Source organism: Corvus moneduloides, chromosome W, assembly GCF_009650955.1.
Source record: "Corvus moneduloides isolate bCorMon1 chromosome W, bCorMon1.pri, whole genome shotgun sequence".
NCBI classification, from domain to species: Eukaryota; Metazoa; Chordata; class Aves; order Passeriformes; family Corvidae; genus Corvus; species Corvus moneduloides.
Genome location: NC_045510.1, coordinates 21,044,411 through 21,070,843, shown reverse-complemented (window position 1 = coordinate 21,070,843; position 26,433 = coordinate 21,044,411). Strand labels below are relative to the sequence as shown.

General features: G+C 47.0%; 1 pseudogene; it reads right to left on the bottom strand.

Annotated features, from left to right (window-relative positions):
* Positions 1–4,656: 4,656 nt before the first annotated feature.
* On the bottom strand, positions 4,657–5,898 carry LOC116437417 (annotated as a pseudogene).
* Positions 5,899–26,433: the final 20,535 nt, after the last annotated feature.

Genomic DNA, 26,433 nt, shown 5'->3' with positions numbered 1-26,433 from the left:
GTTGGTTTTTACAGGGGCTGTATGATCTGTGTGCTGTAACATCAGTTCTGTGGGGTGTGCAAAGGGCTGGGCTGTTGCCAGCCAGACTTGGAAGGCACCACCACAAAAGGAATGGGACTCCAACCAGTGAGGACCCTGAAGGCCCAGCACCAGAACAGCGTGGGCTCCCAAAAGATTGACAAGGGGGCGGGACTATGCAAACCAGGAAATAAATATGCATCAGGCTGAGGCAATCACAGGGGTATAAAAGGCAGGATCACCATTCTGTGGGCGAGCCTCTGGCACCCAGCCACACTCCCAGCGCTGCCCCTTTTGCTTTGCCATTTTTATTGAGTTCTCAATAAATTTTAAGAACTCATTTCCATATCAGATCTGGGTCGTTTATAACAGTTCCAGGGGCCCCGCAGTGTCACAGTGCTCCCTGCGCACTCTGAGGCCCCACATCAGCCAGCCCAGGCCATTGCCACGCTTCCAGTCACTCCCAGCATGATCCCAGTGACTCCCAGTCTCTCTCAGCATATCCCAGTTGTCCCCAGCATGCTCCTGGTCATTGCCACTTCCTCCCAGTTGCTTCCAGCATGATTCCAGTTGCCCACAGCCACTCCCAGTCACCCTCAGTGATGTCCCAGTTGCTCCCGGTATATCCCAGTTGCCCCCAACATGGTTCCAGTTGCCCCCAGCATGCTCCTTGTCACTCCCAGTATCTCAGTCACCTTCAGTGCGATCCTAGTTCCCTCCAGCATGGTTCCAGTTGGTCCCAGTTGCCCCTAGTACAGTCCCAGTCACTGCAAGTATGATCTCAGTGGCCCCCAGCACAGACTCCCAGTTGCTCCCAGTTTCCCCCAGCATGCTCATTCCCAGTCACCCTAGTTGCCCCAGCATGGTTCCAGTTGCCCCCAGCATGATCTCATTCATTCCCAGTATATCCCAGTTGCCTCCAGCACACACCCGTCATTCCCAGTAGCTCCCAGTAGCCCCCAGTGCGGTCCCAGTGGCTCCCAGTATTTCCATGTCTGTGGTCCCAGTGCTGCTCCCAGCCCTGATCCGTGGGGATGGCAATGTCCCGCTCCCTTCCCAGGGCAGGGTCACACATGAGCCAGGTGTGCAGGGCAGGACCTTGCCCTGAGCCCAAGCCCTGTCCCCCCTGCAGGATCTGCTTCCCATCGGCCTCTTCCTCCTGTGGCCCCAAGCCCAGCTCGGTGCTGAACGAAGGGCGCACCCCCTCTGCCCCCTCCCCAAATTCCCTCCCGGGGGCAGCAGGGGCTGGCTCAGGAGCCCTGGGGCTCCTGGGGCTCCATGCTTTCCTTCCTAAGAAAAAGAACCGTCCTTCTCCTCCAGGCGCCCATGGCCAAAACTGAGATTCTACCTCCCAAATTCTGTCTATCCAAGGATTGCTCCCAGACAAAAGCTGCCATGACAGACAGGTCTGGCTGCCCTCGCCCATGGTGGCCACCTCTCATCTTCTCCCAAAACACCTGGACTTTGTGCTTTTCTTTCATGTGGAAAAACCCATCCTTCTCAGCTGTTGCTATGAGCCAGCCCACTGCTGGGCTGGGGCAATGAGATGCTGATCAACCCCGGACCCCCCCGTGGATCGAATTTCCCCGGGACACAGACTCGCAGGGTGGGTCTATGGGCCGCTCAGAAGCTTAAGCTGCATCCCCCCGGGGCTGCGCCCGGCTCCAAACTGCCTTTCCCTGTTCGGGAAAATTCCCTCTTACTCGGTTGTTCACTGGTTCTTTGTTGTATCTCCCAGTAGTTCTTGTTAAATTGTATCCTCCCCCTGGCTTGTAACTCATTTGGTTGCTTTCCCCTTTGCCCACAGTTTTCAAACCCCCTCTAAAACTGAGGGAGAAGCCTCTTGGCGGGATCTCAGATTAAGACCATTGCCATGTTCTGATTGCTAAACTTCTGACAATAAACCTGTTGGAAGCCAGACCAGAACCCTCTCTCTCTTATCTCCGAACTAACGTGAGCCGATATCATCAGCTCCCGCCGTGTCTCCTCTGCAAAGAAGCCAGCGAGCTCAGCCAGCAGCACTTTTCCTGATGCCGAAGTCGCTTCTGCGACGCACAGAAGTAACGCAGCTGGACTCTCTCTGACCGAGGGCACGCCAGAGCTCGTGCAGCGAGCACAGAACTGCGTTACTCGGTGCCCATGGCCAAAACTGGGATTCCACCTCCCAAACTCCCAATATCCAAGGGTTGCTCCCAGACAAACCTGGCAGGACAGACAGATCTGGCTGGCCTTGGCCTCTGGTGGCTGTGTCTCATCTGCCTCTGAAACCCTGGGGCTCGGTGCTGCCCTTCCTCTGGAGACCACTGTGACCCTGCGTGGCCTCGTGGAACCCAGGGGCCATTGTGACTCAGCAGGGCTGGGGGCACCAAGGGGACCATTGTGACCCTGTGGCATTCCATGGAACCAAGGGGCCACTGTGGCACTGCTGGGCCCAAAGAACTGAGGGGCCTTTGTGACACTGCAGGGCCCACGGAACCAAGGGAACATGGAACAGCTCTGGCTGCCTTGGGCTCCTGGGGCCGCCTGACAGCTCCGGCTGACCTTGGCATGGCGAGAGCTGCTTCTCACCTGCCCTGGAGCGCTGGGGCTCCGTGCTTTCCTTCCTGTGTGTGTTGGTTTGGCACAGCCTGGTTTTTGGTAGCGGGGGGGGGGCCACAGAGGTGGCTTCTGTGAGAAGCTGCTGGAAGTTTCCACCGTGTCTGGCAGACCCGATCCCCGATGGGTCTGAAGATGGACATGGCACTGGCCAAGGCTGGGCCACTGAGAGAGGCTGGTAACGCCGCTGTGATAGCAGATTTCAGAAGGAAATGAAAACAAAGTGGGACACAGTGTTTTTGTAGTCAGAGAAGAGGAGGAGGGGAGAACATGTGAGGGAAACAACAGGGAGACACCAAGGGCAGTGGAGAAGGAGGGGGAGGAGGTGCTCCAGGAGCCAGAGCCGAGATTCCTCTGCAGGCCATGGTGAGACCATGGTGGAGCAGCTGTGCCCCTGCAGCCCCTGGGGATCCATGGGGGATGCAGAGATCCACCTGCAGCCCCTGGGGGAGGTGCCCATGCCAGAGTGGGCGGATGCCTGCAGGAGACTGTGATCCAGGGGCAGACCCGGTGCAGAGGGGCCCTGCTCCCAGGCTGGAGCAGCCTGGCCTTGAAGAACTGACCCCCATGGAAGAGTGACCCACACCGCAGCAGTTTTGGGAGGACTGCTGCTCGTCAGATTGGACCCACGTCAGAGACGCTCACGGAGAACTGTCTCCCGTGGGAAGGCACCCCACGGTCTCGCAGGGGAACAACTCCTCTCCCTGAGCAGCGGGAGAAGCCACAGGAGATGAACTGACCACAGTCCCCATTCCCTGTCTCCTGCGCCATCGGTGGGAAGGATGGAGGGGTGGGGGAAGGTGTTCTGAAAGCTCTTCTTTCACTTCTCATTATCCTGCTCTGATTTTGTTATTAATAAATTCACTTTATATCTGTGAGTTGAGCCTGTTTTGCCCAGGATGGTGTTGGATGAGGGATCTCTCCTGATCCTTATCTCAACCCATGAACCCTTTGTTATATTTTCTCTCTCCTGTCCAACTGTGGACAGGAGTGAGAGAGCAGCTTTGGTGGGTGCCTGGAGTCCAGGCAGCATCAATGCACTACAGACCTGAACAAAAACTCCCTGGGCAATGATTCCCCTGTGATCTAAAGCCCCCACCCCTCACACGACAGCCCTGTCCCACAGAAATGTCAGCGACTGAGCCTCTCGCTCTCCACGGCTTCACTGCTTTGGTACCCAGTGGTTGCCATGGGGCCCCCATGGCCCCTCTGAGCTGGGTTTGAGTGGGGTTTTGGTGGGTCTGCAGTCCCTGTTGTAATGTGGTTGTTCCAGTTCACAGACCACGATCTCTGGGCTGGCGACTCTGGGAATTTATTTTTAAGTCATGTTTAAGCTGCAGCTTTGTCCATTCTGTTATTCATGTTCAGGTTGGCAGCTACAGGACTCGCTGTGATCCACCTGTGACTCACATCCCAGGGCCATAAAATTCTGAAAAACTTCACTGATCAGCCCAGCAATTCCAGCCTCTGCTGTCTACTTTTAAATAACACAAAACTGTCTACCCCTCCTGTGGTCACAGGACAGCCACAGAGCAGGACAGCAGCGCAGCAGCCAGAGCTGAGGACTCACACAAGGACAGAAGGACAGCGTGGAAGGCTAAACAGAGCAGCTCTGAAAGCACCGAGTGCTGCTGCTCCCTGGCCCTGCTGCTGTGCTGGGACTCAGCTTCTCTCCCCCTCTGCACACAGGCACTGCCCTGCCAGATTCAGATGAGGTTTCAAAGGAAGCATTTTTGACAAAGAAGTTGCTGCAGGATCCTTTCTTTTGCTAAAGTGCACAGAGGAGGTGATTCCTCATTTCCATTTTCTCTGGGTAAAATTCGAGGTGCCAGCAGTGAATTCTAAATAGGATGAATGATCCCAGTAATGGGATGATGATGGGATAAATAAAGTTTCATTGTGCACAACATTATCACAAAATGAAAAAGGAAACCCTGCACACACACAACCACTATGAAAAACTTGATCAGACAGGCTGGGCCTGCACTGAGTTACACTGCAGCTATGGAGAACAAAACCGGCATTTTTTTGCTGCTGGAAAAATCCAGTCATCATTTTCCTCAGGGCATCCCTGAGCTCCTGGTTCCTCAGGCTGTAGATGAGGGGGTTCAGGGCTGGAGGCACCACCGAGTACAGAACTGACAGTGCCACATCCAGGGATGGGGAGGAGATGGAGGGGGGCTTCAGGTGGGCAAACATGGCAGTGCTGACAAACAGAGAGAGCATGGCCAGGTGAGGGAGGCACGTGGAAAAGGTTTTGTGCCGGCCCTGCTCAGAGGGGATCCTCAGCATGGCCCTGAAGATCTGCACATAGGAGAAAACAATGAACACAAAACAGCCAAAGAGCAAACAGACACTGACAGCGATGAGCCCAAGTTCCCTGAGGTGGGATTTGGAGCAGGAGAGCTTGAGGATGTGTGGGATTTCACAGAACAACTGGCCCAGGGCATTGCCCTGGCACAGGGGCAGGGAAAATGTATTGGCCGTGTGCAGGAGAGCGTAGAGAAAGGCACCGGCCCAGGCAGCTGCTGCCATGTGGGCACAAGCTCTGCTGCCCAGGAGGGTCCCATGGTGCAGGGGTTTGCAGATGGACAGGTAGAGGTCGTAGCACATGATGGTGAGGAGGGAAACCTCTACTCCCATAAAGAAGACAAACAGAAACACCTGAGCAGCACATCCTGAGTAGGAGATGTGCCTGATGCTCCAGAGGGAATTGTGCATGGCCTTGGGGAGAGTGGTACAGATGGAGCCCAGGTCGGTGAGGGCCAGGCTGAGCAGGAAGAAGAACATGGGGCTGTGCAGGTGCTGGCCGCAGGCTCCGGCACTGATGATGAGGCCGTTGCCCAGGAGGGCAGCCAGGGAGATGCTCAGGAAGAGGCAGAAGTGCAGGAGCTGCAGCTGCCGCGTGTCTGCCAATGCCAGCAGGAGGAAGTGGCTGATGGAGCTGCTGTTGGACATTGGCTGTGTCCGGGCATTGGGTTCTGCCACGGAGAAAAAGACAGTGAACAGTTAGAGGAGATATGTAACCACAATCAAAGCCATTTCCCATCCACCCTCCCTGGAACACACACAGACACCCTTTTGTGTTTAAGAGTTCTGAGGTTTTTGTTTTTAAGCTCCCCCCATATCTCTCCTGGTATTCTTGGATATCAGAAGCACTCAGCATTTCTGCTGCCCTCAGGGAGAACAGAGCAACTTTTGCAAGGCAAGATGATGAGTGGAGACTCAGGGGAGGTGCTCTGTCGTTATGACCTGTTCAGAGTTTCTCTGGGCTTTCACTTTTCTCAAATGCAGAATGTTCACACTCCCATGTTTCCCTTAAAGATCACCAGGTGCTGCTGGGAGCAGATGGATCCACCACAGACCCCCAAATGTCCCTTCCTCTCTCAAGGTCTCAGCACCACATTCGTAGCTGAGGACACCCCTGGCTCATTTCACCAACCCAACAGCATTTTCACACTTGTAGCATCTCTGCTTTTCTCCTCTATCTGGGCCTTTCAGATAACACAAAGATGCTACAGGACAGATTTGCATCCTGGAGGAAACTCCCAGCTTGGAAGGAAACCTCGGGGAGAGAGCCAAGAGTCCCAGAGCTGGCACTGGATGAAGGGAGATTGAGCTGCTGCCCTGGCTGCACTGACAGCCCTGCCCACAGCCGGGCACTGGGGCCAGCGTCACCCTGAGCCAGCTGTGCCCCCTCCCAGAGCCCCCAGGGCCGGGCAGCTGCTCCCTGCCCTGTGCTCTGCAGAGGGAACTGGGCCCGGGGCTGCAGAGCTGCCCCACGGCTCTGCTGCAGCTCTGCCTGCCCAGGAGGGGCTTCACGCCTTGGACCCCCGGCCCTGAGGGCAGAGGCTTGGCTGGGGGGCACAGGAGGGAGGAGGCTTGTTCAGAGGGAAGGGCTGCACTGGAGGGGATCCTGTGGGGATCTCTAAACTCTCCCTGACACATTTCTGGGTTTGTTTTCTCTCCTTCCCTGATCTCATCTCTGCTTCCTGGGGATTTTCCTCCTGAAGCTGTTTCCCTGTGCCTGATCTCTCCCTGCCAGCACTCACAGACCCCAAATCTCTGTGCACTTTCCTTGGCCCTACAGAAACCTGCCTGTGTGCAGGGCACTGGCTGGGGGCAGGTTCTGTTTGCAGCTTGGAGAAAGGACAGCTCAGACTGAGCCTGATGGGTCCAGCCAAGGTGATGCTGGTGCTGTCCATGGGCACAGGAGTGGCTGAAAGCACATGAGGGATCTCCTGTGCACCTGCTGATCACTAAAAGTAACAGTTTGGATGTCCCAAGGACCTGACAAAATTCATAACACCTTTAATATTTATCCTCCCTCCCCACCATTTTCCAATGGTAGGAAACTGAAAACAAAGGAAATTTCCTCATTTCTATCAAAATCCCTGTATTGGAAATATTCTGGGAGTGATCAGAAATGCTCAGCCCGTCAGAGCCTCATGAGCATTTCACCTCCCCTGCACTTGAGATGCTCTGAGCTGTACTCACAGAATGCATAGGCACTGGGATGTTGCAGCTTTAGGAGATCCCTCCAGGAGCTGCAGCTGCCGTGTCCTGCAGCCAGAGGCTTCCTGTGCCAGGGGCAGGGAGTGATTCTCCTGCAGTCACTTCTCAGCCCCTTCCCAGCCTGTAGGAGACGGTCCGAAGATCCCTCATCTGCCTCACGATCATTGCCAAGGACAGAGACTGAGCACAGGAGTCCTGGCCTGGCTGAGGTGGGATGTCTGCCAAGTGTTGCCTGCAGGTGTGCCCGTTGGGAACTGGTACGCATTCCTGAGGAAATTAGTGCAGGACGCAATGGACTGCGCCGTTCTTGCTGCCCAGGCGGGAAGGACTGCGCTGAAGCAGAAAGGAACGACCTGTCCTGTACACCTGTCCTGTGCCTGTTTTCCCAAAGCAACGGGCCCCATAACAACGGCTGTAGATTTCCCCCACCTCTTGGCCAGTTGCCCCTCGCTTCTGAAAAGGACTATAAAGGGACTTTCTGGAAAAACTGAGATGAGATCTCCCCACGGAAAGAAGGCAAATCTATTGGTGGAAGGCCATGAGGACTGTTGCAATTATTAAAGGATCCGGGGCATGGATCATTGATAGAATTATGGGATCAATAGAAGAAATGTACAAGCAATAGGCCTGGAAGCAAAAGGCCTGTGTATGAGAAAAAACTCTCCATGAGAAAATTCTTGTGTGAAGAAAACAAGCAAGGCTGGGAACAAAGAGGGAGTTTTGAAAAGGTACAGCTGTGGAGATAAGACCCGGAGGGAGGAGGGTGAACACTGAATTCTTTTAATCATAACATAACTGTAGAAGCTTACCAATGTAAGTCCAATCATGTAGAAGTAGAAATTCGCTTTGATAAGCTTTAAGCCACTTAAGAGTTAACAAGCTGGTATACTATATAAGTGCCTCTGGATTGCTAATAAACGGAGTTTTGCTCTTATCAACCATATTGGCTGGTCTGCAAGTAACTCCCCCCCGCCGGAATCGCCGGGCTCTCTTCTTTTTACAATTCCAACAGAGGACTTTGTCTCATCCATTGGTAGCTATTTTCCCCCTTTTCTTCCTCTCTACTCTTTTACCTTGTTTTTCTCTCTCTCTCTCTTTCTCTCCTCTATCGCATTACCGTGTTGTGAGCACTTAATAAAGGTGCACTGTTCTGATTAAAACTGAAATCCCTCGTGTCCTTTTGCACTCTGAGATCTGTAAATGAACCATCACGACCCTCACTTGTATTAGCAGATCATGACATTAAACTGGCATCACGGACAGAATTTCTGACATACAGAAGGGGTTGCAATGTTGTGTGTAGTCTGTAATAGGGGAAGGACGTTTCACTCCAGCCGCACCTAGCCTGACACCTCGAAAAGGGTGAGCGGTGTCTAGAACGCAAGGGGGGTGACTCGAATTTCCCGCAAACTGCACACGCCTAGGTGAAAAGCACCCCATACTCAACTGAGGGCTCTGTCTTCAGATTTTTCACAAAAAGATCTCTTAGTGTAAAAGGGGGAACTGTTTTGCTGGGTGTGTGCAAATTTGGACTGCTTGGTGTAGTGAAGAGACAACCATAAGTAACTGAAGGAGTACCTCCCAGACAGATTTGGTCTCTTCACCCACCCAGGGAAGCGAAGGGAGACACAGTGAAGCTGTGTGTGTTGTAGTGTGTAATTAACTTTCACCTCCCTGTCATGGTTTTGATCCCTTCATAAAATGACTGAAAACCCCAGTGCAAAAGTTAAAGCTGCATTTTATGCTCTGCTAGCAAAACACAATGCCTGGCCCTCTCTGGGAGGGGAAGAATGGGCTCAAAATAACTGGTTTAATTTGGAGAGTGTGACTGATAGAATATGTTCATTACAACATGAGACAAAGTTTAAATTTGGCCGAAATAAAATCATAATCTGCTCTGTTTTGGAAGCATGCCTTACAGCAGCTATAGATCACCACTTTAAGCGATGTAGTGAAGAGAAAGCAATCATAGATTCCCTTCAAAGCCTAGTGGAAATTTTACAGAAACAATCAGATGAAGAAAGGAATGAAAATCATTTGCTGCGGGCTGCTTTAAAAGAGGAATATTTTAAGAATTCAAAGAATGCTGACTCACCAAAAGAGACAGAGGAAAAGGAAGCTCCTCACATTAACCAAATATACCCCCAGGAAGAACTAGTGCTAGTAAAAAATTGTGGGGAAAACTGCTGCCCTCATATGAGACCTCTAATTAAAACAGAATATAATTATATCAGTGATGAAGATTTTGAACCCCATATCACCACTAAACAAATACCATACACTGCTACTGAATTGGCTAAGTTAAAAAAGGAGTACGGGCAGCTCCCCCATGAATCTGAGACTGAATATGTTTTCCGAGTGTCTCTCACTGGAGGAGACCAAATCCTATTAACTGAACAGGAGGCCAGTGGATATTGGGGACATGGAGTTTTCTTAACAACAGGAGACAAACGTAACACATGGTCCCTGACTCAGCGCGCAGCTTTCTGGGCCGGGGGACTCAATCCTTTAGAAAGGGGAGACCCTTTCGCTATAGTTGGTGCCCCATATCAACTTCTAGAAAGTGTCCACAAAGCCGCCTGTCTGCAAATGATCCATGAAAGGAAATTAACTCCTGGATATGAATCCCCCACGCAATTACCTGTTAAACCTGAACTGATGACCCCTTTAATTCGAGGCCTTCCAGAATCACTCAAACCTACAGCAATTGTCCTTCAAAAAACTATAGCTGCTGTAGGTCCTGTAGAGAAGTTGGATAGATTCCTTGGAAACCTGAGCGACCGAACTGGATCTACTGATCCTGGGTTTACTCCATATTCAACCCCCTCTCAGCCGCCAGGTTCACAATCGAATTCAGCTGCTGGTGATCGCAAAGTTTGGACATGGAGTGAGGTTGCAGAAGATCTGATTAATTACAGTAGAAAATATGGACCTATAAAAATCCCAGAGGAAAAATCAGAAAAAACAAAAGGAGTCAGGTACATTAGGGCTCCTCACAGCGAAAAGCCAGAGAATGTAAAACAGATCCCTGACTGTCAGCATTGGTGGTTATTAGGTATCAAAAAGGGGGTCCCCAGAAATGTGATGGATGGCTTACCCCTTGATAAATTGAGTAAGGTAGTGTCTAACTGGCACTGCCGAAAACCCATTCTACCTAATCCGTCACTTCAACCCAGTGCACCCCTCCTCCCTCAGAATCTGGGCAGTGAGTCAGAGGAACCTCTCCCTCAGAATCAGTGCAGTGAGCCAAAGCAACTTCTTCCTCAAAACCAGGGAAACTAGACCCTCCATCCTCGTCAGTGGGCGAAGAGACGGAGCATAGGTATACCCGAGAATGCTCACTAAAAATAAAACAGGAGATATAATGATCACAGCTATTAGCGGCCCTAAACAGGCACCTGTAACTTTTCTGATTGACACCGAGGCACAAATTTCTGCACTGGCAAAGAAAGATGCCCAGAGGTGTGGAATTGTTCCAACAAAGAACCGATATTGTGTTTTAAGTGCCTTGGGAACAACAGAATCTATGAATGTGGCCTTAGTCAAGCTCACTTTGCCTGGAGAGGAAAACCAACTCTCTATTAATATGGTGATTGGAGATATTCCAACCAATTTATTAGGGATGAATGCCCTTGCTGGGAGGTAGTGGGAGGACTCAGAGGGTCTTTTGTGGTCTTTTGGCACACCACGTTTTAACATCAGACTGCTCCAAGCCGCACCCTCCCTACCATTCAGCAAAGTAACTAATGTGAAACAATACCTCCTTCCCCTGGGTGCCAAAGAGGGTATCAAGCCAGTGATACAGGAGCTACGACAACAAGGAGTAATACTTAATACCCATTCTCCTTTCAATTCTCCGGTGTGGCCAGTGCGAAATCCTAATGGGAAGTGGAGGCTGACAATAGATTTTTGCAGGCTAAATGCCAACACAGACCCTCTTACAGCGGCCATCCCAAATCTGGCAGAATTGATAACATTGATTCAAGAAAAGGCTCATTCAATCATGCCACCTATAGATGTCAAAGACATGTTTTTTATGATACCTTTACAGCCAGAAGATATGGACTGTTTTGTGTTCACATGGGAAGGACAGCAACACACTTTCACTAGGCTTCCCCAAGGGTACAAACATTGTCCTACCCTGGCTCATCACGCTTTAGCCCAAGAGTTAGAAAAAGTACCCAAAGCGGACAATCTAGCTGTTCATCAACACATTGATGATATCCTTGTGGGAGGAGATGAAATAGAAGAAGTGAGAGATACCCAACAGAAAGTGATCTCCCACTTAGAAAGCCTTGATTTGCAAACTGCCTCAGAAAAAATCCAAAACCCTTCACATGAAGTAAAAATTTTGGGAATTTGGTGGAAAGGAGGTATGACATGTAACCCACCTGATACCCTAACCTCTTTAGATCAGATTAAAATGCCTGAATCCAAAAAAGATCTCCAACATGCTTTAGAATTATTAGTATTCTGGAGAAAACACATCCCATATTTTTCCATACTTGCCAGACCTCTTTACAACTTGTTGAGGAAAGGGACAAAGCGGGAATGGACTGCTTCTCAAGAAGAAGCACTGCAGTTGTTGGTTTTTGAAGCAACAGCTCACCAAGCCCTGGGCCCTATTCATCCTACAGATGCTTTTCAGGTGGAATGGGGATTTGTCTCCTCAGGGTTGTCAGTACACATATGGCAGCGGGGTCCTGAGGGTCTGACGAGGCCTGTTGGTTTTTACTCCAGTGGCTTCAAAGATGCTGAAAAAAGGTACACTACCTGGGAGAAAGGATTGTTTGTGGTTAGCTTAGCTCTCATAGAAGTGGAGAAGATTGCACGACAACAACCAATTGTTTTGAGAGGCCCTTTCAAAGTTATTAAGACAGTCTCTACCAGCATCACCCCCACCTGACGGGGTGGCCCAGAGGGCCTCAGTAAGGAAGTGGTATGCTCAGATTGAACATTATTGTAGCGTCTTCTCAGTAACTGAAGGAGCTGTAAAAGATCTGGCAATCCAAGAAACTGAAAACTTGGGTAGCAGCCAAGACAAACCTGCCTCAGTCATTAAAGTAGCCTGTCCTTTTTCCCCCAAACAGTCAGCAAATTCTTGGTTTACAGATGCTTCTGCCAAGTGAGAAGGAAAGGTGTGGAAATATAAGGCTGTAGACCTCCACACTTCCTCAGGTGAACAAATTATCACAGAGGGGGAAGGTAGCGCCCAAGTTGGCAAGCTGATAGCTGTTTGGAGTGTTTTCCAACGTGAGGCACAGAATACTTCTCCTGTCTGTATCTACACCGATTCCTATGCTGTGTTTAAGAGATGGACTGAGTGGCTTCCTTTTTGGCAGCAAAATGATTGGGAAGTTAACAGAATCCCAGTATGGCAAAAGGAAAAGTGGCAAGAAATTCTAAATATTGCAAGTCAAGGGAATTTTGCCGTGGAGTGAGTAGCCTCTCACCAGACAGATGGAAATCCAGCAGGAGAGTGGAACAATAAAGCTGATGAATTAGCAAGACTCCTATGAAAAAGATCAGATTCCAGAGGACTGGGAGCACTTCTTAGAATGGTTGCATGTAAAAAGACAACGCACAGGTGCAAAAGATTTGTACAAAGAAGCCCTTGCTCGCGGTTGGTCTGTTACCAGAGAAATATATAAAACATGCATATCAGCCTGTGAACAATGCCACAGACAGCTGGAAAGACACCCTTTGGAAGATGACCCTCTGCATTTAAGAAAGGGTAAAGGCTTATGGGACGCGTGGCAGGTAGATTATATCGGCCCCTTTAAAAGTTCAGGAGGTAAACACTTTGTGCTGGTAGGAGTAGAGATTATATCTGGGTTAGTCCAGGCCAATGCTTTTAAAAGAGCTACAGGAGATAATACTGTTAAAGCATTGCAGGGATGGTTTGGAACTTTCCCAAAACCACAAGAAATTCAATCTGATAATCGGTCTCACTTTACTGCCAAAGTTGTACAGGATTGGGCAAAAAGTGAAGGGATTAAACGGACTTTTCACACCCCTTACTACCCTCAAGCTAACGGCATTGTAAAAAGGACCAATGGTCTCTTGAAACGACTTTTGAAACCACAGGAGGGAAATTGGGATGTTCGGCTATGGGAAGCTGTGAAAGGTGTGAATGATAGATGGGGGGTAAATGGGTGTCCCAAAATCACTGCCTTTTGCCCAACAGCTCCAAGCATAATTTTCTCACTATAGGGACCAAATGATCCTAAGAATCCTGCACACTACCCTGGACAACCTGTTTCGGTAGATCTCCCTACCGTAGGAGAAGTACCACTAGTGCTAAAACCCCCTCTGAATAAATATCCATGGGTAGCCTCTGATGCCCTCGGGAGAGAGCATCGGATACATACACGCTGCATAATTCCATCATTCTAATTTTCTGCCTTTTGGTGGCAGACTCTGTTGTGTTTACTTTTCACAGGAGAACTCCGAGGGACATGAAGAAGACCACATAAACCATGATAAGACTAGTGATACTTTTCTGCATCCTACCACAACACCAGGGCCAAAAACCAGCTGAGTGGCCATGGTCTGAAGCTACCATTAGGTACACTAGTGCTCTGGGATCCTATCCCAGAGATCATTGCCCGAACCCAGCCACTGTAGTACTGCACAATTCTGAGGTATACCGTCCAAGTGAATGGGGATGGGACTTGAAGGATTGGACTAGAATCCAAAATGGAACAATTGGGGAAGAAATTAAAGTAGGATGCAGAAAAGTAGAAGGATCTCTTTACGAGAAAGCTTCCACCATTGCAATCGCCGGAAATTTTCTAAAACCAGATGGGAAAAGTGATTTGCACCCCAACATTACGGCCAAACTCTGCCCTACAACAGAGTGGGTGTGTGACAAACAAACCCCCTTCATCCTGTGTGGTTGTCAGAAGAATGTCGGTAACTACACCTTAGACCCCAGTACCAACAATGTTGAAATCACAAAGCTTTGTAGAAACGAACCAACTGACTGCTGGTATAACTTTACTCTAACCAAACCAACCTATGTAACATGCAATTGGCAAAATAACCCGGCAGATCAGCCAAGTCTGAAAGGTTTAACTTATAAATTCAAAATAAATGCCGTAGCAAACCCATACTGAGTGCAGTTATCACATACCATGGTATAAGTACCCCCCTTGTGTTAGATGACAAGAATAAAGTTTTTCCACCCTTTATGGTAACCCGAGGTGACGATGTTACAATACGATGTGGATTAATTGCTGAATTTTTTACCGAACCTATACACAGTTATAGCATTGGACCTCATGGCCGTGTTTTGTTTTGTGAAATTCAAAATCAAGATTGTTGGCTAAACTTAACTGCTGTACAATTTTCCCATAAAGTCACGTGTGGTAAAAACAATACAAAATACTGGGGGGAACTCAAAGTCGATATTGCAATACCTACCACCCAACCACCGGTCATGCTCAGCCCAAGAATTTTTGAAATTGGACCATGTATAATCACAAAAACAGGCCAACAACAAATATTGTTCAATCCGGCATGGTCCCTTAAACAAGTCAAGTTGCTGATGCAAAACAATGTCTCAGAAATTCAGCCAGCTTGTTCACCTTTTCTGCAAACTTCCTTCGAGGGGCAGACAACCTGGCTGCAAAAGCGGAACCCTTCTAACAAACAAACGCAAAGAGACATAACCGGTGTTGTGGGAACAGGATTGGGAATCTTAAATAGTATTGATTCAGAAGTACTAATGAATAAATTGGCTGCCACAACTACAGATTTGACTAAAATACAACAACCCATCAGTGGTTGTTATCAAACATATTACCAAATTCAGAAAAGGTAAATGTGAATGACCACAAATTGATAATTGGCATGCTCCGTGCTACACAAAGCAACATTTCTTTGGCTCTCAGCTGCTTCCAGGCTCAATTGTGGATGCAGTCAGTTGCTGCCTTAATTATAAGAGAAGGCAAAGAAGGCACTTTTCCTACTGAAATTCGGAAAATAATCTGGGACGGTGCCACTGATTTTGAAAGAGAATTCCAATCCTGGTGGAATTTAGTGAATTTTACCTACAATCCCATCACAAACACAGCCACAGCCTTTGTACTAACCATACGTAATGCTTCAGTGCATTTGATAGTCCCTATCATTGCATTAGGGCTGAACCATGATGCAGCTATTCTCTACCCTTTCCAGCATAGAGAATGGGCCCGTTAAATTGGTGAGAAGTGGCAAACTGTTAATTTGGAAACTTGTATTGTCCGAGAACAACAAGGGTTTATCTGTGAAAGTAGTGCAATTAGAGCTCAAGACATTTGTTTGGACACAGAACAAAATATCTGTCATTTTGAAATTCATCCTAACAAGATTCCTGAAACAGTGCTTGTGTATATAGTGTGTATATAGGCAATGGATGTGCATGCTTAAGAACTGCTTGTGATAAGGTATTTATAGAAAATTTAGTAGTAGATACTAAAACTCATTCAAATTTTTGTGTTTGTAACTTTACTAAAAGCACAGGATGTGATTTCTCTTATTTAGCCCCACTTACTTCTTATTGTATTTTACAGCCCAATTACACACTGATCCACCAATTATTGCCTATCCCCACTGGGATGAACCTTACTTTGGTAAAGCACTTGTTGCTTCACCAAGATTTCATTGAAATTTTGGAAAAGATCAAGAAAAATGGACAGAAAACCTTGGTAACTGTTCATCACAATGTGAAAGAAACACGTGTTCTAGAAAGAGGAAAGAAAGATGCTGAACGCAGGTGGTGGGATACTCCTTTTGGGTGGTCACCTACTGCTACAGGTGTCCTGAACAAATTGTGTCATCCCATCATTGTTCTCTTGATTTTAGTTTTGATGGGTTTTATCAGCAATTTTATACATCATGAATTGCAGAATGATGAAACGGTTAACACAATTGACATCTGTAATAGATGTGCACAATTTGGACAATATCCCATCCACTGTGGACACCCCTAAGGTTATTGACACAAGATGAACTACATGAGTATTAAAATAAGACGATTAAAAATTACATGTGTATTCTAATTTAAAAAATTACTTATTCCTTCTTTTTCCTTTTCTTTTCATTCTCTTTTCTTATTTTCTCTACCCTTTTCTGGGATATGCTACCAACAATGACGAGTCCTGAAGACTTCGCAACAACACTATGAAATCGTGCTGATGGATCTCTCCTGATGACAATTGTGAGTCATGGGGTGGTGTAAGAGACGGTCTGAAGATCCCTCATCTGCCTCACGATCATCGCCAAGGATAGAGGCTAAACACAGGAGTTCCGACCTGCCTAAGGTGGGATGTCTGCCAAGTGTTGCCTGCAGGTGTGCCCACTGGGAACTGGTACGCATTCCTGAGGAAATTTGTGCAGGTCACAGTGGACTGCGCCGTTCTTGCTGCCCAGGCGGGAAGGACTGCACTGAAGCGGAAAGGAATGACCTGTCCTGTACACCTGTCCTGTACCTGTTTCCCAAAGCAACGGGCCTCATAACAACGGCTGTAGATTTGCCCCACCTCTTGGGGAAAAGGGGGAGATGTGGGGATACAGTTAGAAAGCAGAAGCGAGAGCACTGCTAAACTCATGCCAGAAGTAGACGCGCTAACGCTGCTAGGCCGCGAACCATGGCAGGCAGTATAGTTAGCACAGGAGAAAGGCGTGCTTGGTATGTACCTGTGATAGTTAGGGCTAGCTTTTAGTTTTGCAATGTTATTACGAAACACAGATATCATCTTGGCCAGTTGCCCCTCGTTTCTAAAAAGGGCTATAAAGGGACTTTCTGAAATAACTGAGATGAGATCTCCCCACGGAAAGAAGACAAATCTATTGGCAGCAGACCACGAGGACTTCGTCTCATCCGTTGGTAGCCATTACCCCCCCTTTCTTCCTCTCTACTCTTTTACTTTGTTTTTCTTTATCTCTCTCTCTCTTTCTCTCCTCTATCGCATTACCGTGTTGTGGGTACTTAACAAAGGTGCACTGTTTTGATTAAAACTGAAATCCCTTGTGTCCTTTTGCACTCTGAGATCTGTAAACGAACCATCACGACCCTCACTTGTATTAACGGATCATGACACATGTCCAAAAGAAAAAATCACTGGAACAAAAAGAGCAAACTGATCCAAGGTGAACTGATCCACGGTGAAAAACAGAAGCCTACGAATATCTGGGAAAAAAAAAAAGGCAACTCACGTGCCCGATTCACAGATGCAACTCTTGCAAAACTTTTGAAGGCAGTCTCACTCTCTCTGCTGAACAATCAACTGGAGGAAATCCCACTCAAAATCTGTGGGAAACAACAAAAGTGGTGCAACAAGCACTTCATAGAATAAAAACTAAAACTCCACCTGAATAAATTAATGCAATTAACAACTTGTTTCACCTGGATTTTTTTTTTGTTTTTGAGGAAATTTGTTTCTTTTCTCTTTTCTAAGAATGTCAAACATCCCTGCATTGATGATAAAGAAAGCAGTTTGAGGGCAGAGAAAGTGCAAGCAGCAGAATCACACCTAAATGTGATAACCATTTATTCACCTGGACGCTGTCACTTTGTGTTAGCCCCAAGAAGTTTTATTTCTTTTTAATAATAGATCTAGTGGGCCAAACTTTCACTTTTTAAGAACCTACCAACACATGGGATGGAGCTGCATGAAAACCAATGAAATGTAAAGTGTCACCATAATTGCTTGCATTGTCAGTTTATTAATGTTTGTCATGCAGAATGTGATGAAGGCAATTTAGTCACTAAAATTCAAAGAAAAAAAAAAAGGCTACCTGGATTAATGAAACTAATTTTGAAAGAGAATTAATTTCTTTTTAATCCCACCAACAGTAAAGCCCCAGTTTCTAGTTTGTGTCAAGATTACATTACAACAGTGCTATAATTGGTCTCCTAGAAAACAGAGCATAGCCCTGATGTAAAGATATGTTTGCATGAGAACATTTTGTATGGAAATGTTTTGTGTGTTGATTTGTATCCTAAAAACTAATCCTTCATAATGTCTAAAATTATCCAGCAGAGTAAAAATATTAATGTGACAAAAACTGTCTAAAGAAGCTACAACCAAAGAAGTCTCCCCGAAGATACCTGACTAAGACTTTAAAGTGTAAGTTAAACCACTAAGATTAGATAAAGGGAAAACCCATTCCTTAATCATCTCAGGCCTAGGAAAACAAACAAACAAACAAACAAGGCTGAAAGAGGAGAAAAACCCATAGATAATGAAATAACAGATCAAGTGATCCCATTAGTAGGAGATGTTGAAATTCCAAAGAAATCAAAACGGGCTTCCCCACTGATTATTGAACGCCTGGAAGGGGCACAACCAGAGTCAATTAAGCAATATCCTCTAAAGCATGAAGCACCAGTAGAAATAAAACCAATAACTGCTAAATTTATTGATCAAGAGTTGTTAAGAGAGTATAGGTCTCCCTACAATACCCCAATTCTACCAATACAAAAGCCAAATGGAAATTATCAATTAGTTCAAGACCTGAGAGCGATAAATACAATATCAAGAACACTGCATCCTGTAGTAGCCAATCCTTGCACTTTACTTACAAAATTACAATGTGATTCGGTGTGGTTTTCAGTTCTAGATTTAAAAGATGCTTTCTTTTGTCTGCCATTAGTTGAAAGCAGTCAGGAAATTTATGCCTTTGAATGGGAAAACCCCAAAACAGGGAAAAAAGCCAGCTTACATGGACCCTATTGCCACAAGGATTCCAAAAATAGCCTCACAAGAATTGGAGATCATTAGCTAAAGAACTGGAAGCCTGGACACCGCCACTCTGGGAAGGTACACTTCTGCAGTACATTGATGACCTACTAATAACAACAAGAACCCATGAAGACTGCAAGGAATGAGCTGTAAGTCTTTTAAATGTTCTGGGACTAAGCAGATATAGGCTCTCCCCTGAAAAGGCTCAGCTAGTACTTCAAAAAGTGAAATATGAACTGGCAGGAGGAGAGAGAGCCTTGGAAAATAACAAGAAAGAGACAATTTGTCAGATGCCCCAGACAACTACAATAAAAAAAAAAACAAAACTAAGAACTTTTCTGGGAATGACAAGACAGTGTAAGTTATGGATCTACAGCTATGGACTAATTGTGAAACTCTCCTAAAAGAAACGGAGGGGACTCACCTATGCTGGACACCAGAGACTAATAATGCACTTGTAACTCTAAAACGTGAGTTAATGCAAGCTCCAGCATTGGGCATACTGGATGTCATTAAACCTTTTCTGTTGTTTTCACATGAAAGGCAAGGACTGGTGTTGGGACTTCCGGCACAGAAGCTAGGATCGTACAAAAGGCCAGTGGCTTATTTCTCCAAGCAGCTGGATGTGGTCAGCCAAAGATAGCCCGCCTGCCTGTGTGCAGTGGCAGCTGGGACCCTGAACATAGAGGAAGCCCTCAAGTTCACAATGGGCCAGCAGATAACCATTTTTGTCTCACATACAGTGTCAGCAGTGCTCACACAGAAAGGAAATCACTGGTTAACCCCATCTCGCTTTCTCAAACACCAAGCTGTCCTAACAGAATCGGAGGACGTGACTATCCAAGTAACTAACATCTTCAATCCAGCAGCTTACTTCCAGGGCAAGGCCGCTGAGGAGCCTGTACAGCATGACTGCATTGAAACCATGGAGGCGATTTACTCTAGCCACCCAGACTTGAAGGACTCTCCACTAGAAAATGCAGACAACTGGTTCACTGATGAAAGCACCTATGTCAAGAATGGTAAGCGGTTTGCTGGCTATGCAATTACAAGCACAGACGCTGTCCTTGAAGCAAATCTGTTACCTGTGCGGGCATCAGCTCATAAGGCTGAAATAATAGCCCTAACTGGAGCCTTAGTATCAGCTGAAGGAAAACCTATCAACATTTGGACTGATTCAAAGTATGCTTTTGCAGTAGTACACGCTCCCAGGGCTATTTGGAAAGAAAGAAGTTTATGGACCTCACAGAAGAAACAAATCAAGCGTGCTACTGAAATTTTACACTTGCTGGAAGCACTGTCAAAACCTTCAAAAGTAGCTATAATGCACTGTAAAAGACACTCCCAAGGTAACACCATCCCCGAACTGACAAATGCTATGGCAGACAAAACAGCAAAGGCAGTGGCTAGTAAGGTTCAAGTTCAAGCCCTAGCTTGAATCCCTTCTAGCATCCTTAGGAATAAAAAACCCCCACCATACAACACTGATGATTTAAATTGGATACAGGAAGAAATGGGACAAGTAAGAACAGACGGGTGAGCTAAAATAAAAGATCTCATCGTCATACCCAGAAAACTGTTAAAATTATTTATCCAAAGCAAACATTCTAAAACACATTAGGGAGTTGACGCCTTACATAACCACTTAGAAGACAAAGTAATAGCACTGAAATTAAAGGAGACAAAGGAGGAAAAACAACCCTAATACCACTGTTAGGCTAAGCACAGAGACTATCCCTAAAAGAGTTTTACCAAGAGATGTGTGGCAAATTGACTTCTCGGAATTCCCTAGAAAAGGGACATACAAGTACCTCTTAGTCCGCACAAATACTTTTTAAGGTTGGCCAGAAGCTTTCCCTTGTAGAACAAACGAGGCTAGAGAAAAATTGTTAAAGCTTTAGTACAAGAAATTCTTCCACAATTTGGGGTACCGAGGGAAACAAATTCTGATAGGAGATCACACTTTGTAGCCCAGGTAGTGCAAGGAGTGAGTCATCTACTAAGTATACAGTGGCGACTACATACACCATATAGGCCACAAGCAAGTAGACAAGCAAAAAGGATGAATCACTTTATAAAGCAACAATGAGCCAAAATTTGTCAAAAAACTAATTTCTATTGGTATCAGGCTCTGCCCATGGCTTTGCTAAGCATTTACGTCCAGAATTACAATCAATATGCGCTACAGCTGTTCATTGTCAACCACCACCACCTGATAAACCCTTCCATAATATGAATCCAAAAGACTGGGTTTATATTAAGTCTCCTTCCGGAAATCCACTCCAGGAAAAACGGGAAGGACCTTACAATTTGGGACAAAACGCAAACCTTGCATCAGATTACCTTAGGTAACGCTGCTTGCAAGTTTAAAGAGATAGAAGATAAACTCACAGCATGGTTACCCAACTTATCCTGGCTTAAACAATTGTTTGTAACAGTTATTTGTCTTGTGTTGTTCTTATTTACTGATTGTATTAGTAGTTATTGTTATATGATATTAGGTACTTAGTACCTCAATGCGTATACACAATGGCAAAAGCACAAACTTAGAAACAAGATAGAGAAGGGTACTTTCATTCAAGACATGCAAGGTTTGTAAAGAATTACAAACGATCAAGGAAAAGGAGGGATTGAGAAAGGGGATGATCCATAGTTAACTCATGTAAACACGAATAAACTATTAAGAGACAGCAAATGTTAATCACAAAACCTAAGCAGCAGGATTCGCCTTAATCTTGTCAAGATAAGAGGAACAGGATCTTTTGAAAACCAGCACAGAGATCGCTGAATCATCCAGCGAAGAACTGCGCATGTGCCAGAAAGAAAGGTAAAAAGTGCATTGTGACGAAGACTACTGATTTTCATCAGAAAGACCCCCAAGGAAGAAGAGGAACCTTCCTCAGTGCGACCTCCTGGGTACACAGCGCATGCGTGGCACGTCTGCTAATGATATTAATGACTTCCGAGAAGTAATTTCTATAACCACTCCTATCCCAAAGAATGTGATGAATATTCATAAATTTTACACATAATGCTGGACTGTATGGAGTGCTCTGCGTGTGTGCGTTAGGAGGAGCGATCCCCCACGCACCCAGTGCCAAATAAAGCAAATACCCACTTCTCTGACTCTGTCCCTAAAGCATCTCTAGGCCTGGTTTTGGGGAATTCAAAATAGGTGAATACACATTACAACTACCCCTGAAGTTGTTGCATAGGCAGATTTAAGAGGAAAGGATTTCATCTTCATCACTTTCCTTCTTTCTTGTTTTGACAGAATTAAGAACTTGTAAAAAATCTGATATCACTGATGCTCACCACTCCTCCAATTAGACTACGCTCACTTACACTGTGCTGAGGACAATGAAGTCCAGAGCTTTGGATATCTCCCGCTTCTGCCCTAGGAATTGCTTCCAGTGCTGTACCTTTGCTCCAGCTGCGAAACCAAACCAACAGAACCAAGGAAGTTCTCTCTGAATGAACCAAGAATTCTCACACAGTGCTAAGCCTAGCTCATTTCTCTTGAAGGCTACAACGGCAGTCAAGGCAGTGAACACTGCTCTTCACTGGGCCATTCCTCTGAAAAAAACGTGCACCACCTCTCAACCTAAACCGTTAAGCCTCCTGGTGATGCTGACTGACAAAGCGTCCAACCGCAAATAGATTCCAACAGCTACTTCCAATGACCTGTCAACAGAGCTTTGCAGACTTGCAACGGTCCAACAAACTAAGGGAGCTATGTTTTATGGCTGCTTTTCAAACATCGACTTACGTCCCTTTGCCAGGTTAAGTGAAGGTGGCCCGTCCACCTTGATCAGAGTCAGCAGAATTTTGGCCCAATCTGCTGTTATGCAACACGTCATGACATGATCTCTAGGTGTTGATGCAAAATTCCCACTGAAGGGCCAGTCGCTGCATGACTTAAGGCTACCTACTCGCAGAGTGTCCACTCCACTGCCACACCCGTTTTCTGGCCACCTTTAAATGACTGAGCAGTCTTACTTTTTCAAACATTCCTTAGGGGTATGTGACCACCATCTCCTCCTTTCTGAAGTTTAGGAACCTAATTTAAAAGTAGTACTAGCAATACCAGATTATCCAAAATCTGTTTGCTCCATCGACAAACTCCGAGCAAGCACTGATAATTAGTTTCAAGACTTTTACATATTTTTACAGTGGGCTTTTTGTTTGCTTGTTTGTTTTTAAAGCAGATGGAGTAGTCCTCTGTTTCCCTGAGGCCACCAGGGGTGGGAAGCAGGCAGGCAGAGCCCTGGCGTGGGCGGCACAGGGGACCCCGGGCGCTGACGGCTGCCACCGGCGTGCGCCAGGTCGGGACCAGCAGGCAGGGCTGCACCCCGCGTCTGCCACAACACCTGCAGCTTCTGCAGCCTGAAACACAGCTGGCTCAGGGGTTTAAATCAAGAGCCAAAATATCTTGCTGGTCAATTTGGGGCAGAGAAAGGTCATCACTTCTAGCATGGCATAAGCCTGCCACTACATTTCTGTGAAGGACAATCACCTTGTTGGAGTGAAACTCCTGGGTAAAATACTGAAGCGCTTTCAGATTCATATTATCCGACATTTCGGTGACCTTCTTTTATACCTGCATTGCTTCATACTGCTGGTTTTGGGTACAAGTTCTTTGTACATTATTCTGGAAATTAAAAAGATCAGAAACAACACCCACCCCTCCCCCACCACCACCCCTTCCCCAGCCACAACCCTAACAAAACCAACCGGCAGAATGTTCAGGATTTCAAATGAGAACAAGCATAGATGGGACATAAAAAGATGGATCCTCCTTAGACATTTGTACATGCAGTGCCCTGCAATCAACTAAATTCTAATTCTCGTATGCCAAATATTTGTCTTCAGAACTCCTTGTTCTCCATTCAAACCCTTCTGGGAGGGTAATCGAGGAGATACTCTACATATTTTTAGCACATGTTGCACTAGGCAATTAAATCCAGTGCACAGCATTACCTGACGAACTGAGGCGGTGACAAGGTCAATTAAGACCTGTTCATATCTTAATTTGGAGCTCTTCCAACTGCTTGAAAAGTGAAGCCTTGGACATTGAAGGTTCAGACTAAGGAGAATCCAAAACGTGGACAGCATCTCCCTTCTGCTGGAAGCCTTGAAGTTCACCACTGCAGTCTGCAGCCTACACAGAATATCTGAGTATTGTAAAAGTTCTCCAAGGAAGAACAAGAACAAGGCTAATGCATGCACACAAACGCTGATCAAAAGCACTTGATGCTCTTGGACAGAAATAGGAAACCTTCACTTTTGGAAAGCCAAGGTGACTATGGTTGTCTCTACAGTACTAGTAGGAAAAATCCCTGAAGTTTTGCAAAACCGATTTTTAGGGGTTTGTTAACTTCATTTTTGTTAAGAATTGGGGAACACAGCACAGCCCAATGCAGGTTTCTGGCTCAAACTAGGGTTAAGGTTAGGGTCACGCCTAGGGTTAGGGTTGAGAAAACCGCAAAGCCAGGAGCTCCAGGGACACTAGCCATGTGAAAGGCAGGCCAAGTTGAGCACAGCACAGCAAAAACCTTGGTTAGGCGTTCTGTTCAGGTTAGGGATCAGAAAACCACAAAGACAGGAGCTCCCAGGATACTCACCATGCGAAAGGCATGCCAAGGTGAGCGCCGCACAGCCCACACCTTGCTCCCTCTTCTTTTTTCTGCTTGACACTCGCCACAACCCAATGCTTGATTTCCGTCTCAAACATGTGTTAGGGTTAGGGTTAGGCGTAAGGTTGTGGATTGAGAAACCACAAAGCCAGGAGCCCCAGACACACTGACAATGCGAAAGGCAGTCCAAGTTGAGCTCGGCACAGCCAAAACTTTGCTCCGTCTTCTACTTTCTTCTCGGAACTCACCACAGCCTTCTTCCGGATTTCTGGCTCAGGCTAGGTTTATGGTTAGGGTTAGGGTTAGGCGTTCTCCTCAGGTTAGGGCTGAGAAAACCACAAATCCAGGAGCTCCAGGGACACTCACAATGCAAAAGGAAGGCCAAGTTGAGCAGGGCACAGCCAAAACCTTGCTCCCTCTTCATCTTTCTGCTTGGAACTCTCCACAGCCCAATGACCAATTTCTGCCGCAATCTAGGGTTAGGGTTAGGGTTACGCCTAGGGTTAGGGTTCAGAAAACCACAAAGCCAGGAGCTCCAGGGATGCTCACCATGCGAAAGGTATGCCAAGGTGAGCGCCGCACAGCCCACACCTTGCTCTCTCTTCTTCTTTCTCCTCGGAACTCGCCACCGCCCAATGGGTGATTTCTGACTCAAACTTGGATTTTGGTTAGCGTTACGCCTTGGGTTAGACTTGAGAAAACCGCAAAGCCAGGGGCTCCTGGGGCACTGACCATGCGAAAGGCAGGCCAAGTTGAGCACGGCACTGCCAAAACCTTGGTCCCTCTTCTACTTTCTGCTCGGAACTCGCCACAGCCTAATGCCCGATTATTGTCTCTATCTAGGGTTAGGATTACACATAGGGTTAGGACTGAGAAAACCACAAAGCCAGGAGCCCCCGGCACACTGACCATGCAAAAGGCAGGCCAAGTTGAGCACGGCACTGCCAAAACCTCACTCCCTCTTCTTCTTTCTGCTTGGAACTCGTCACAGCCCAATGACCAATTTCTTCCTCAATCTAGGGTTAGGGTTAGGGTTAGGGTTACGCCTAGGATTTGGGTTGAGAAGACCACAAAGCCAGGAGCTCCAGGGATACTCACCATGCAAAAGGCATGCTAAGGTGAGTGCAGGACAGCCAAAACCTTTCTCCTTCTTCTTCTTTCTCCTCGGAACTCGCCACCGCCCAATGCCCTATTTCTGGCTCAATCTTGGGTTATTGTTAGGGTTAGGGTTATGCCTAGGGTTAGGGTTGAGAAAACCACATAGCCAGGAGCTCCAGGGATACTCACCATGTGAAAGGCACTCCAAGATGAGCGCGGCACAGGCAAAACCTTGCTCCGTCTTCTTCTTTCTGCTTGAATCTCTCCGCAGCCCTCTGCCGGATTTCTGGCTTATCTAGGTTTTGGGTTAGGGCCAGGGTTAGGGTTACGCGTAGGGTTAGGATTGAGAAAACCACAAAGCCAGGGGCACCAGGGATACTCATCATGTGAAAAGCATGCCAAGTTCAGCACGGCACAGCCCACATCCTTCTCCCTCTTCTTCTTTCTGCTTGACACTCGCCACAGCATAATGCTCGATTTCCAGCTCAAACTAAGTTTAGGTTTAGGGTTAGGGTTAGGGTTAGGGTTACGCCTAGGGTTAGGATTGAGAAAACCACAAAGCCAGAAGCCCCAGGCGCAGTGACCATGCGAAAGCTTGTCAAAGTTGAGCTCAGCACAGCCAAAACCTTGCTCCATCTTCTTTTTGCTCGGAACTCACCACAGCCCACTGCTGGATTTCTCGTTCAATCTAGGGTTAGGGTTACGCCTTGGATTCGGGTTGAGTAAACCGCAAAGCCAGGAGCTCCAGGGATACTTACCATGCGAAAGGCATGCCAAGGTGAGCGCAGCACAGCCCAAACTTTTCCCCCTCTTCTTCTTTCTGCACGGAACTCGCCACCGCC